We start from the raw sequence: 13405 nt of genomic DNA, 5'->3' as shown, positions 1-13405 counted from the left end.
CTCAGAGTGAAAAATGTTCAATTATTTTGACGGGCTAGTGACCAGAACTGATTTCTGCATGAATTTAAATTTAATAATTTGTGCTCAAAACTTGTTTAGGGTAGTCTGCTTACAGCGCACCCTAAAAAGTGGCTGGTAATCATGTAGTCACGTATTTTGTATAGTTTCCTGGTCGTCATGAAATGATTCAGTTAATTTCAAAACTTTTGGTAGATTAGTTTTGAAAGTGAGATTATCAGAAAATAATAACGAATACTGAAATTATCGGTCTAGAAGTAAAAACGAAACAAGTTTTTCTATCCATCTGTAAATTTGTGTAACTTTAGGTGGTCTAATTATTTCAGGTGCTCTAACTTAGTTGCTCTAATTTCAAGAAGATCTATTTTTTTTAATATTTCAAGAATTGCTGATTCTATTCACATTTATTGCCTGATATTGCTAAGGTAGATTAGACTGTGCGTCCTGTTAAATACTTTCGATAATTTTTTTTACTGTTTTTTGTATGGCCAATAAAAACTCTTGGTGAATATCTAAAACCAGTTTTTTATAATTATTTTGACCAACTTGTGGGGGAGGAACTATGTACTCAAAGATTTCTTTTGTTCAGACAAAAGGTAGTGAATTCCGTTGTTTTTATTCACATTTTCCGTGATTTTTGAACAAATTTTCCCCAATTCAGCGAACACTTGCTAATATTTTTCAAAACAATGTTATTGTTTTTTACGGTTAAGGATAGAGAAGGCTTGCCAGATTGTTTTATCCGAGTTTTTTGAATAAAATTTTCGCTAATTTTATTGACTTTGGACTTTTTTTCAAAAAAGGCTCCAAATACGCGTTTGTATCCTACTTCGTTTAAATTTGCAGGAAATAGAGACCTAACATCTATTGCCACAATCTTTGAGAACTTGAAAACGGGTAGCCATAAATTCGCGTCCTATATGAGTTTTCCAGAATTAAATTTTTGTCGGTTTTTTGAAAAATAAAACTAACAATCATGCAAAATGTGTTATTTATTTGTGGTTTACTGAAATGTCTATTTTGCACTGCTATGGAAATATTAATTGTTTTTGTTGGACGCGCGGAAAAATGCTCATCCTAGATTCTTACAATCAATAATTATTCGAGTTATATTAGGGCGCGGTCTTTTTCAAAGACTTTTTTTGCAATTTTGTTTTTTTATGTTGATTACTGACGAGAATGATTTCAAATCACGGACCAATCAATGAAAGATCCGATTTAAAAAACAAGGTCATATGAAAAAATAGTTTGTCTTCTGAGAAAAGCTCACAGCTTTTATGGCTTTTGTATGGCTCATTTATTTTCTTAAAGTTTAAATGATTTCTTTTTGTTTTGCATTCATTTGTCAGTCCATTTGCAGCCTCATGACTTTATCTGATTAAATAAAAATTCAATTTTGTACTTAGGGAGTTGCGGATGATCCTGTACAATGCCTTTACTTGTTATGTAATGCCTCGTATGATTTTGAATATGTTTGTTTTAGGAGAATGTCAGTGAAATTTTCAAATTTGTCATTTCTTAATTTTATATCTGTCCACATGTAATTTAGTCTTATTTTATTCAGGGCAAAAAGTATTTCAAATGAAGGAGAAAACACTCATAATAGTTTCATTTTTAAGTAATGGTTTCTTGGCTTTCTTACAACGATATTTTGTAAAAGATTTGTAAATTTTTGCATAATTACCTCTATTTGAGGTAGTTATTTGCCCCCTTTCCAACAAATCATGTTAAAGAGAGCACACATTTGCACAAAAAAAACAATTTCATTGACTTTCGTTGATAGTTGATAGTTTTAACGACTGTGAAGCCGTTTTCTCACAAAACTTTGCCTGTAAATGTTGTTCCTTTTGTTTTGTCAGGGCCTATCAATCAAAAGCCTTAAATGCATCTATATGTGCTATTTGAATCTATTTCTTGATTTCGGTTTAGAGCTAATGATTTTAATGAATTTCAATTAATTTTGTTAGAGAAAATGTTTTTGTTATTCCCATTTTTTGTTTTTTTTTGTCAACAAGTAAATAAATTTTATTATAGACAGAACTAATGAATTTTTTTGCCCTAAGCAATAGTTTTGCTGTGTTGTTGATTATGCTTTGACAGAGGTCTATACAGCTTAAAAATGGCTTTTCATAAGAATTTTGCAAGTTTTCGATAATGGTCAATATTTGTGGTTCCGGTGTTGTCTTTTCCAAAAAAATCCTTCAGCTAAAAAACACAATTGAAACAAATAGATATGATGGCTTCAAAACTTTGGCTCCGACAAATTGTTTGTGAAATTTTGTGCTCTGACCGTATTTGTCTTTTTTTGTCGTCTTATAAATTGGTCTAAATTATAACAAGCACAACTGGTTTCCTAACCGGATGCAAATATATCTGTTGTTTTAAGTTGAATTTTTGGAGATACTTTTTAAAAAAGTGAGGCGATTTGTGAGCTTTGTCACTTTATCTTACTTCTTCCAATTTGGTAGTTGGTTCTCTATAACATCAGGCCGCCTTTTTTTTCAATAAACCCAAATTCAACCTTTTTAATAGTTTTTTTATCAACTAAATGGTTATTGGCTTTGATACTACGCATTTTTATCAGAAAACTTTGATTTTTGGATATCTGCCTATTAAAGGATTTTTTGTTTCCTTTCCGCATTCTCAAACTCTTTGGTTAGCTAAATTGGCTAGGAAAAAATTTAAAATTAACGAAGTTTAATGTTTTCAATGAATAGTCTATGTTTTCAACGGTTGCGGCACCGCTTTCTTGTAAATTCAATTGTTTTTCTGTTTCGTTTTTGCAGTTATTTTTTCGGTTTTCCGACGTATCAAGAATAAATACAAGCCTCAATTGCTTCCTATGGCCTTTGAATTAGCCTTCTCAATGAGTCTCGTTTATACGAAGTGGTTTCAATCAATTTGAATTTGGTTGTTTTCAAAAAGAGAAACGTATTTTCGAAGTTTATTCTTTTCGCTCTTCTTTGTCGGCCTATCACCGAGTCGCAATATTGAGAGGTCTTTTATCCAATGAACATCTAATGAAAAACAGGTCGACTTATTCAGATCAGTTTTTGTCTGATACCTTTTTCATTTTGTTTTTCAGTGATTTTTTAATATAGTCATCGAGTTTTGTCGTTATTATTGATTGCTAATATTTGTGTTTGTGTGTGTCTTGTTCAGTACTCTCATTGACGGCAAATCTCATCGGCTCTCTAATAGAGTATTATTATTTCATTGAATTGTTTGTTGAAAGATATGTGATTTTCTGAACGTTTCCATACTCTTCCTCATTTGGTAGACAATTAAATTAGACCGTGGATGAGCGGGGTTGGAATATCGTTTGCGAACGCACATTACCGAGCCTCCTTGTTTTGCCAAAGATTTGCCAGTATAGTTTATGGCCTGGAAAATTTTGAACACGATTCTTTTAAAATGAGATTTTGCTTCTGATTACACGCGTTAAAATAAAAGTTTTTTAAAAATGTTGATTTAGATCACAGAGATTATGCATAAGATTTACTATTGTGTAGGAGAAAAATTGGCTTTTTAAAAGGTTATGCACTCAAAGTTTTACTCAAACTTTTGTTTTACAATTAACTGACTCTTTGCATAACAAACCACAACAATAGTTTAATATTGAGCAATTTATAGTTGAGCAAATTTTGTTGTTTCCCCTGATTAGTTAACTCTTTTCTACATATTAGCAATAGCTTGATTTTGCAATCCTTCTGAATTGACAGGAATGTTGCTAAAATTTAAAAACATCTTGTGATTGTGTAACAATGAGATTGAAGAACAATCTTCTCGAATGATGCTTGTCTCATTCGAAGCAACTTTTTATTGCTTCAGACGACCCTTCAAATTGATTTTTGGTGGCGACCAAGTTTTTTTTGCTCTTTTTCTTTATTTTAAACGTAATAGCGTATGCAATATTCTACCGCTTTTAACTGACTTTGCCAAGTCTAATTAGCACTGCGTTAATAGTCAGAGTGTTAGAAATGATTCCCATTATTGACAATAAATGGAAACTTCCTCTCAGATGTTCATGACATTGTTTTCCATCTGTAATTAGAATTATTTCTAGAGGAAGTTACAAAACTCATTGAATGCATTTGTTGTATAAAATTTAAACTACAAAATATTTTGGACAATTTGACTTCAATTAGGCAAAAACCAACTTGTTAAAAAAATTTACATATTTCTTTAAAAAAAATAACTTTCCTTGAACTCCCGATTAAGCTTCAATGGACAAGCTGTTTTTGCCAAGTGCACAAGAAAACAAGAATGGGTTTGTAAATATATATATATATATATATATATATATATATATATATATATATATGTATGTATTTATATATATATATGTATATATATATATATATATATATATATATATATATGTTGCACCAGAAAAAATTCAGAATGTTAATTCTCCAACATTCTCCACCAGTCGCAGATTGAGAAGACTCTATTAACTTTTAAATACAACATGCACACTTTACTCTAATCAGTCTAATAGTTATTTGCTTTATGTTTAAATTTTATTCAACTCATTCAGTATTTCAAACTTTTATCTCACATGTCAAAACAGTCTACGGAAAATTTCGGGGCATCGTATCGAGATAAGAGACGCATCTTTTGTTGCTCTAGAGAATAGAAGGGATCACCATTTACCTATGGAATAAAGATTTGAAAAATTTGAACTATCATCCATAAAAACTCCTTTGATAATTTCTGCTTAAGATAGTGCTCACAACGAAAGATTAGTAAACAGTGTTGCAAACTTTGGACTTTCCTCAGACAATCAAGCATAAACTAGCACCAAAACTAATCCAGATAAATTACGAAAAACTTGCAAAAATTAAACAAGAACGGTTGGCTGACAATTTTAGAAAAACAAGAATATTAGCACTTGTATTTGCAGCAACAACTATCTTGTTACTGTCAGCAAAAACAAAAATTAAAATTGATAACGTCCGTTGTTGTGCAACAATCAAGTCAGAAGTGAAACTTGAAAAAAGATTGACTTTTGTCCTTATCGCAACCAAAAACGAGTTGGTTGTTCCCGCAAATTAAAACTGACATAAAAACGTTGCAAACTGTCTAGAACAATATAATTGAATCCTTATCTACATTCTCTTACATTTTATACTTGAAAGGTTCAAATTTTGGACTGGAGGAAAAAGGTTCTGCGACGTGTTAAAGCTGTCACTCAAGTTGATTTGAGCTGTTTCAATTTTGCGGAAATCTCCACATTGGAGACAATTTCGAATTTTCCTGATTTTTTGGAGCTGTGATTTCTTGGCTGGTATCTTTGCCAAAGCAGGGAAAAGGATTCGGAGCATTTGTTTGGTTTCCAAGTTTTTTTTTATTTTAGAAGACTTTCACGAACTTCTTTTTTAGGATTTCTTTGATGGGCTTCAAGCACATGTTGAATTTGAAGTCCTGGTTGATTAGATGGTTGTAGAAACATTGACGGATGCCTTGGCCGTGGTGGTATTGGAGGCGGCTGATTGATGTTACTCCTGGTATGCATTTCGTCTATTTCGCTCTGATGCTCGAATCGTTCGTTGTTGTCACTAGGCGCAGGTGTTGATTGCCGAGACAAGTTTCTTATACTGGAGATCACGCTGACATCATCTCTAATTCGACTGCAAGGTTGACTGAGCTAGCCATCATCGACCAACAGATCGACTTGCAGTTCCAGTTTATTGAGGCGAGTTATTGGTGTCGTTTGTCTATTCAATATTGATGATGCAGTGCTTTGATGTGGATGCTATCTCATCACTTCCTCTGATACTTTCTTGAGTTCTGTTTCCTGGCCTTTGATTTTGTTGATCAACAAAGACAATGATCGGAAACTCTTTTTTGCTCCACAGTTATCTCAAGGAGGTCGGGCATTTTCTGCCTTGACATTTCTGTCGCTTTGAACATATTGATGGCAAACTGACATTCAGCGCTGCTCTGCTTCGACATCTTTGTGGCTGATTGTTGATGCTGTTGGTGAAGCTTGTCACTGAAAAACGGCTTTGAGAACCAGAGCGACGCACATTTTTGATGTAAAAAAGTTGTCTAAGGTTTGAATGCTAATGATCCTAGTTTCTTCTTGTTCAAAAAAACCAGCGACGCAGTTGTTCACAAAAACTGATTTCCTAGGATGTGTTTTGTGTTTTAAATCTAGCTTTTTGCACTAAAAAAAAACCTAAAGTTTTTTCGAACGTTCGCGCGCTTTAATCGACTTCCGTTCAGCAGACCTAAAAAATTGCATGTTTTTGTTGAAAAAAGACAAGGTTTGCTTAAATAGCTAATTTTAACTGTTTTAACTAGTGTGTAAGGCTACTCTGGTTGACAGGAAACATAGGTTTTGCTACAAATATGCAATTGAACCAATATTAGACCAGAACTCAAACTTTTGTTACTTTAAGATCTTTTTTCTTGAAAACTTCGGAAAAACTTGTCTGTTTCTCTCAAATACGAATAAAATTCCAACCAGAAAGCTTATGAAACTAACAAAGAAACGTTTTCTTAGCTTCCTAACTCTAACCAAACACTATGATTTATAAATACCTCTCACAGTTTTTTGCGAATATAGAATTTTTTTTGAAATCTGTTTTTTTTCTAGGTGTTTGTTGTTGTCGTGAGGACTAAATTAAGAACTTTGTAAAAATGCGATGCGTTCAGGCAAGAAGGGCTACAGAAGGGCTACCGAATGCACAAATATTTGCAAAGACGAGTCATATTGTGGAAAACTTTAGAACTCTTTCGGATATTGTCTTTTTTTTGTGTTTTGCAAACACCTTTTCGTTTTTTTTTAAAAACTGTGTGACTTTATCTGCTCTTTTTTTCACTTTCTCTTCGTTATTTATAATATGCATTGACTGTACTAAACTTTCAAAGCTCTCTCCGATAAATAACGTCTGAGATCTGCCTTTCAAAAAAATTGAAAGTAGGAAAAAAGGACATCAAATTTTCTGGTAACTATTGGAATCAATTTTCTTGGAAGACTCCTCTACTGCCGATGGTAACGTCTGAAACCAATAGGGATAAACGGACTTCGCAGACGGCAACGTCTAAGATTAAGGACTTCTGCAAAAAATCAGCTTTCGGAAGTTTTTTCCAAGAAATTAAAATTGTAGTTCTTTTTGTCAATATAAAATTTTGATTTTTTGTGTGGCGCCTTGTGACTTTCTGTTTACTTCTCTATACAGGTGAAACTATCAAACCGACTAACAATGACTTGTTTTAGGGGTTTGTTTAGTGGTTTATTTGGCAATTCAATTGAATATGTAGTCAGAAATGTAACTTGTGTTTTTTGAATTTTCTGAAATCAAAAACTTTTTCTGTTATTTCTTATTTATATGATACTGATTGGATAAATCGATGGAAATAGCTTTCTGTTTGATATCAAACCAATTCAAGACCGCGGAACGCACTCTATTGATCATTCTAGGCTCCAGAAGATTGTCGCAGGATGTGTTCAGGATACTTTTGGTCGAGACCGAAACTATTTTGAACTCCAGACTACTAAAGATTGTAGCTGACCTTCCAGAAAAAGAAATGCCCCTCACGCCAAACCATTTTCAGACCAACAGATTGTTCAATTCTCTCCCACCAGGAACGTTGGACCGCCAAGATCCTGCCAGCTTCAAGTCTTGGAAGAATGTGCAGCAAAGAATGGTCAACCATTTCTGCAAACGACTCGTCAAGGGGTATCTTCCGACACTGTTAAAGAGTTCCAAATGGAGCGATAGTGACAAAACACTACTCTGAGTCAATGACATTGTTTAGATTCTCAAAGATATGACTCCACGTGGAATTTGGACCCTTGGACGTGTTCTCGAAGTTTACCCTGGACGAGATGGACAACACCGTGTAGTGAACTTAAAAACGCCTTAGGGCACGTACGTTCGCCCCGTCTCCGTTCTTGCACGCGTTTGCGTTGATTAGCCCATTTTTTCTTGACCTTTTTTCGAAACGGTTCCCTAGGCAACTTGGCTTACACCCTCTTTGACGATCTGGTCAAACGTCTGTGATGTGTTAGTTGGCCCCCTCTTTCCCCTGGAGCATGTTGTGCAACAATCAGGTCAGAAGTGAAACTTGAAAAACATTGACTTTTGTCCCTATCGCAACCAAAAACGAGTTGGTTGTTCCGGCAACTTAAAATTGATATAGAAACTTTGCAAACTGTCTAGAACAATGTAATCGAATCCTTATCTACCTTCTCTTACATCCGTCTTGGTCCAGTCCATCATCTCTCGCAGTTATGTTGTTCACTACTACAGTTATCTAAAAAAACAGCGCGTTACTTTTGGACAGGATTATCAGAACGACATTTTGATTATATGCAAGAAGAAACATAAAATGCCGCGGATTTGAAAGTCTGTAAATTGTCGGATTTGGAAATTAACAAATGATAACGACAAGCCTCACTTGCTTCCTATGGCCTATGAATTAGCCTTCTCAATGAGTCTCGTTTCTACGAAGTGGTTTCAATCAATTTGAATTTGGTTGTTTTCAAAAAGAGAAACGTTTTTTCGAAGTTTGTTCTTTTTGCTCTTCTTTGTCGGCCTATCACCGAGTCGCAATATTGAGAGAGCTTTTATCCAACGAACATCTAATGAAAAACAGGTCAAATTGTTCAGATCAGTTTTTGTCTGATACCTTTTTCATTTTGTTTTTCAGTGGTTTTTTAATATAGTCATCGAGTTTTGGTCGTTATTAATGATTGCTAATATTTGTGTTTGTGTGTGTCTTGCTCAGTACTCTCATTGATGGCAAGTCTCATCGGCCCTCTAAAAGATCATTATTATTTCATTGAATTGTTTGTTGAAAGATATGTGATTTTCTGAACGTTTTCATACTCTTCCTCATTTGGTAGACAATTAAATTAGAACGTGGATGAGCGGGGTTGGAATATCGTTTGCGAATGCACATTACCCAGCCTCCTTGTTCAATTAAAGATTTGCCAGTATAGTTTATGGCCTGGAAAATTTTGAACACGATTCTTTTAAAATCAGATTTTGCTTCTGATTACACGCGTTAAAATAAAAGTTTTTTAAAAATGTTGATTTAGATCACAGAGATTATGCATAAGATTTACTATTGTGTAGCAGAAAAATGGGTTTTTTAAAAGGTTAAGCACTCAAAGCTTTTACTCAAACTTTTGTTTTACAATTAACTGACTCTTTGCATAACAAACCACAACAATGGTTTAATATTGAGCAATTTATAGTTGAGCAAATTTTGTTGTTTTCCCCTGATTAGTTAACTCCTTTCTACATATTAGCAATAGCTTGATTTTGCAATCCTTCTGAATTGACAGGAATGTTGCTAAAATTTAAAAACATCTTGTGATTGTGTAACAATGAGATTGAAGAACAATCTTCTCGAATGATGCTTGTCTCATTCGAAGCAACTTTTTAATGCTTGAGACGACCTTTCAAATTGATTTTTGGTGGCGACCAAGTTTTTTTTGCTCTTTTTCTTTATTTTAAACGTAATAGCGTATGCACTATTCTACCGGTTTTAACTGACTTTGCCAAGTCTAATTAGCACTTCGTTAATAGTCAGAGTGTTAGAAATGAATCCCATTATTGACAAAAAATGGAAACTTCCTCTCAGATGTTCAAGTCATTGTTTTCCATCTGTAATTAGAATTATTTCTAGAGGAAGTTACAAAACTCATTGAATGCATTTGTTGTATAAAATTTAAACTAGAAAATATTTCGGACAATTTGACTTCAATTAGGCAAAAACCAACTTGTTATAGTTTCTAGTGCTATTTTGAACAATTTTGAATTCTTGCAATCTGCGTGGTCTTCAATATCAAATAACCTTGGTTGAACACGTTTACAGCTCTTATAAAGTGCCATTTTTGAGCACACTTTGAAAATGATGACGTTATTGAGGTTATGTTACATTCAGGCAAACTCCGATCTTTGTATGTCTCGTAGACCTTGCAGCAAAATAGAAAAAGTGCAAAATTGGATTAAAAAACAAATTCTGTTCAAATGGCTAAACCTGTCCACTAACAACTAAATTTTGTATTGTTATATTAAAAGAATAATTATCAAAAAGTGATTAAGGTTCCTCCGCTATTTCTACCTTCGATCAAAGTAATTTACATATTTCTTTAAAAAAATAACTTTCCTTGAACTCCTGAATAAGCTTCAATGGACAAGCTGTTTTTGCCAAGTGCACAAGAAAACAAGAATGGGTTTGTATACAAACATATATATATATATATATATATATATATATATATATATATATGTTGCACCAGAAAAAATTCAGAATGTTAATTCTCCAACATTCTCCACCAGTCGCAGATTGAGAAGACTCTATTAACTTTTAAATACAGCATGCACACTTTACTCTAATTAGTCTATTAGTTATTTGCATTATGTTTATATTTTATTTTACTCATTCAGTATTTCAAACATTTATCTCACATGTCAAAACAATCTACGGAAATTTTCGGGGCATCGTATCGAGATAAGTGACGCATCTTTTGTCGCTCTAGAGAATAGAAGGGATCTCCATTTACCTATGGAATAAAGATTTGAAAAATTTGAACTATCATCCATAAAAACTCCTCTGATAATTTCTGCTTAAGATAGTGCTCACAACGAGAGCATAGTAAACAGTGCTGCAAACTTTTTGGACTTTCCTCAGACATTCAAGCATAAACTAGCACCAAAACCAATCCAGATAAATTACGAAAAACTTGGAAACATTGAACAAGAACGGTTGGCTGACAATTTTAGAAAAACAAGAATATTAGCACTTGTATTTGCAGCAACAACTATCTTGTTACTGTCAGCAAAAACAAAAATTAAAATTGATAACCTCCGTTGTTGTGCAACAATCAAGTCAGAAGTGAAACTTGAAAAAAGATTGACTTTTGACCTTATCGCAACCAAAAACGAGTTGGTTGTTCGCGCAAATTAAAACTGATATGAAAACTTTGCAAACTGTCTAGAACAATGTAATTGAATCCTTATCTACTTTTTCTTACATTTTATACTTGAAAGGTTCAAATTTTAGAGTGCAGGCAAAAGGTTCTGCGACGTGTTAGAGCTGTCACTCAAGTTGATTTGAGCTGTTTCAATTTTGCGGAAATCTCCAGATTGGAAACAATTTCGAATTTCCCTGATTTTTGGAGATGTGATTTCTTGGCTGGTATCTTGGCCAAAGCAGGGAAAAGAATTCGGAGCTTTTGTTTGGTTTCCAAGTTTATTTTTCGATTTTAGAAGACTTTCATGAACTTCTTTTTTAGGATTTCTTTGATGGGCTTCAAGCACATGTTGAATTTGAAGTCCTGGTTGATTAGATGGTTGTAGAAACATTGATGGAAGCCTTTGCCGTGGTGGTATTGGAGGCGGCTGATTGATGTTACTCCTGGTCTGCATTTCTTTTATATCGCTCTGATGCTGGATTCGTTCGTTGTTGTCACTAGGCGCACGTGTTGATTGCCGAGACGAGTTTCTTCTACTGGAGATCACGCTGACACCATCTCTAATGCGACTGCAAGACTTACTGAGCTAGCCATCATCGACCAACAGATCGACTTGCAGTTCCAGTTTATTGAGGCGAGTTATTAGTGTCGTTTGTCTATTCAATATTGATGATGCAGTGCTTTGATGTGGATGCTATCTCATCACTTCTTCTGATACTTTCTTGAGTTCTGTTTCCTGGTCTTTGATTTTGTTGATCAACAAAGACAATGATCGGAAACTCTTTTTTTGCTCCACAGTTATCTCAAGGAGGTGGAGCATTTTCTGCCTTGACATTTCTGTCGCTTTGAACATATTAATGGCAAACTGACATTCAGCGCTGTTCTGCTTCGACATCTTTGTGGCTGATTGTTGATGCTGTTGGTGAAGCTTGTCACTGAAAAACGGCTTTGAGAACCAGAGCGACGCAAATTTTTGATGTAAAAAAGTTGTCTAAGGTTTGAATGCTAATGATCCTAGTTTCTTCTTGTTCAAAAAACCAGCGACGCAGTTGTTCTCAAAAACTATTTTCTTAGGATGTGTTTTGTGTTTTAAATCTAGCTTTTTGCACTAAAAAAACGCTAAAGTTTTTCCGAACGTTCGCGCGCTTTAACCGACTTCCGTTCAACAGACCTAAATAATTGCATGTTTTTGTTGAATAAAGACAAGGTTTGCTTAAATAGCTAACTTTAACTGTTTTAACTAGTGTGTGAGGCTACTCTGGTTGACAGGAAGCATAAGCTTTGCTACAAATATGCAATTAAACCAATATTAGACCAGAACTCAAACTTTTGTTACTTTAAACTCCTTATTCTTGAAAACTTCAAAAAAACTTGTCTGTTTCTCTCAAATACGAATAAAATACCAACCAGAAAGCTTATGCAACTACCAAAGAAACGTTTTCTTAGCTTCCTAACCCTAAGCAAACACTGATTAATAAATACCTCTCACAGTTTTTTGCGAATGTAGAACTTCTTTTGAAATCTGTTTTTTTTCTAGGAGTTTGTTGTTGTTGTGAGGGCTAAAGATAAGAAATTTGTAAAAATGCTATGCGTTCATGCAAGAAGGGCTACAGAAGGGCAACCTAATGCACAAAAATTTGCAGAGACGAGTTATATTGTGGAAAACTTTAGAACTCTTTCGGATATTGTCTTTTTTTGGGTTTTGCAAACACTTTTTCGTTTTTTTTTAAACTGTGTGACTTTATCTGCTCTTTTTCACTCTCTCTTCGTTATTTATGATATGCATTGGCCGTACTAATCTTTCAAAGCTCTCTCCGATAGATAACGTCTGAGGTTTGCTTTTCAAAAAAATTGAAAGTAGGAAAAAGGGACATCAAATTTTCTGGTGACAATTGGAATCAGTTTTCTTGGAAGACTCCTCTACTGCTGACGGTAACGTCTGAAACCAATAGGGATAAACGGACTTCGCAGACGGCAACGTCTGAGATCGAGGACTTCTGCAAAAATTCAGGTTTCGGAAGTTTTTTCCAAGAAATTAAAATTATAGTTCTTTTCGTCAAATGAAAGTTTTGATATTTAGTGTGGTGCCTAATGAGTTTCTGTTTACTTCCTTATACAGGTGAAACTATCAAACCGACTGACAATGACTTGTTTTAGGGTTTGTTTAGTGGTTTGTTCGGCAATTCAATTGAATATGTAGTCAGAAATGTAACTTAATTTTTTTGATTTTTCTGAAATCAAAATATTTTTCTGTTACTTCTTATTTATATGATACTGATTGGATAAATTGATAGAAATAGCTTTTTGTTTGATTGAAAACCAATTTAAGACCGCGAAACGCACTATTTTGATCATTCTAGGCTCCAGAAGATTGTCGCAGGATGTGTTCATGACATTTTTGGTCGAAACCGAAACTATTTTGAGCTCCAGACTACTAACGATTGTCGC

The sequence above is a fragment of the Convolutriloba macropyga genome, chromosome 8 (genome assembly GCF_964194025.1).
Source record: "Convolutriloba macropyga chromosome 8, txConMacr16.3, whole genome shotgun sequence".
Lineage (NCBI taxonomy): Eukaryota > Metazoa > Xenacoelomorpha > Acoela > Convolutidae > Convolutriloba > Convolutriloba macropyga.
This window is presented reverse-complemented; position numbering follows the sequence as displayed.